General features: G+C 45.0%; 1 pseudogene; it reads right to left on the bottom strand.

Moving 5' to 3' along the window:
- Positions 1–1,494: 1,494 nt before the first annotated feature.
- LOC126482669 (5S ribosomal RNA) lies at positions 1,495–1,611 on the bottom strand (annotated as a pseudogene).
- Between the last annotated feature and the right edge of the window lie 649 nt (positions 1,612–2,260).

Raw genomic sequence — 2,260 nt, 5'->3', positions numbered from 1 at the left:
GAAATCACCACATATAACTAATTTCTGGTACTTCCTATAAAGTGAATCAAAAACCCTCTCTAACTTGAGCAGAAATGCTCTAAAGTCAGAGTTAGGGGACTATAAACAATAAAAATTAGAAGTTTAGTTTGACTACATTCAACTGCCCCTGCACAATATTCAAATATCTGTTCAGTGCAGTGCCCTGATACGTCTACGGATTCAAATGGAATACTGTTTTTTACATACATGGGCACTCCCCCACTTCGCAAGGAACACCTTGAAAAGCAGCCAGTTAATCGGTATCCTGGTAAAGGAAGCCTCTAAATTGCCAAATTATTTAAGTAGTGCTCCGATATACCAATAATTTCAGAGCCAACATCTATAAGCAATTCACTAACTTTATCTCTAATACCTCTTATATTCTGGTGAAATACGCTAATTTCTTCTGTACTTGGAAACATTACGTCCTCTGTAGGTGATTCCTTAGAGGGCTTCCTTTAAGCAGGTATACCTATCAGCTGACTTCAGTCTAAAAAAGGTGCAACTCTAACACCAACTACTACAGGAATTTTTCCAAGATTTACCCCACCACCACCCACTACACTGTCACCTATAAGCTTTGCCAGCCCCCCCCCCCCCCCCCTTCCCATACCTACTGAGGTGCACGCTGCTGCTGTTCAGCTTACCGGTTCTTCGAACCAGAGGGGGTGGTATTGGTACCCCATAGCGTCAGGCCAGGCGTTGGGCCCATACTATGCTGGTGAAAAATGCTTTCTGGCAACGTTCTCTCTCCAAACACCTATATGTCTATCGTGATGCGCAGAACCTGGATCCTGTGTCCGATTTCGTCATTGCGTACACAAACATCGCGGCCCCTCTCTGCGACTGTGTCAAAGGAAGCAGCAACAAAGGTATTCCTGCTGATGGCCAGAGGTGTTCCAAATGTCGTTGCACTTTCTATGTGGATACTTGCCTAGCTGGAAACTATTACATTTCCAAGGAACGTGACGTCGCTACGCGAACTTCCACTGCCAACCGAACAGCATGTCTGTCTTCTCGAGCGCTACTCACGCGCAACCATTGTGATTCTGCATGTCCTCGAGTATGGCTCTCCAGAACCCATGTATTCCACGTATTCGCATCCCAATTGCGGGATCCTGACCAACGCAAACAGCAATATCACATTATCACTTAAAATACCTCTCTAACTGACTGAAATTAACTCTGTGTCGACCGGATGAAAAATCATTAAACAAGTCTAAATGAATTCTCACTTTGAAATCTTATTGTACCATTTAAAAAAAAAAGACGCACTCCGTCTTCAGGCCACAACTGGCCAATCGGGACCATCCGACCGCCGTGTCATCCTCAGTTGAGGATGCGGATAGGAGGGGCGTGTGGTCAGCACACCGCTCTCCCAGTCGTTATGATGGTTTTCTTTGACCGGAGCCGCTACTATTCGGTCGAGTAGGTCCTCAGTTGGCATCACGAGGCTGAGTGCACCCCGAAAAATGGCAACAGCACATGGCGGCTGGATGGTCACCCATCCAAGTGCCAGCCACGCCCGACAGCGCTTAACTTCGGTGATCTCACGGGAACCGGTGTATCCACTGCGGCAAGGCCGTTGCCATTTTACCATTTAGTTCTACCATTAATTTCCTAGCGTTTGTCGTATAGTTTTCTGAACAATCTGGTAGTCTGGTGCTGCAAGTAGTCTCCGAAGCTGTAATCTATAGAGAACTTATTAATCGATATCCGTAAATCGCCAGGAATCCGTCCACGGCTTCATCGATGAAAAGTAGATCATTGTTCTTCAATATGCAAATCGAAAAATGTCCATAAGAAGGTAATAGTATTTCCCGAAGGAAATGTCACCGTGACCGCAGGTTCTTTCAATACATACATTCTACAGTGTGCAGTGCACTTTCGTGTACAAATCGACTAAATTCTGATGCTAATTGATTCGTATTACGTAATTCATCTAACTTTACTTGAGTCAAAAATGCGGTAATGGCGGCTGTCAGAAATGCATCTATTACACAAGACCACGCGCGATACATCAACTTACTCGTAAGAGTACTTATATTACATTAAATAACGTAAAAACTGGTCCGGTTGTGTAGTGACTGCGATCAGAAGAGTGCTGAGCTTCAAAATCTTATCGACATTGTTCGCAGTATATCCTAAGTGAAGAACGAAACGAAATCTCCCTCCCCCTCTCCCTCTCCCTCTCCCTCTTCCTCTGGCTCTCCCTCTCCCACTCTTTCTCTCTCTCTCT

This window comes from Schistocerca serialis, chromosome 5 (assembly GCF_023864345.2).
Source record: "Schistocerca serialis cubense isolate TAMUIC-IGC-003099 chromosome 5, iqSchSeri2.2, whole genome shotgun sequence".
Taxonomy (NCBI): Eukaryota; Metazoa; Arthropoda; class Insecta; order Orthoptera; family Acrididae; genus Schistocerca; species Schistocerca serialis.
The sequence above is the reverse complement of the archived record's forward strand: the minus strand, read 5'-3'. Positions and strand labels throughout refer to the sequence as shown.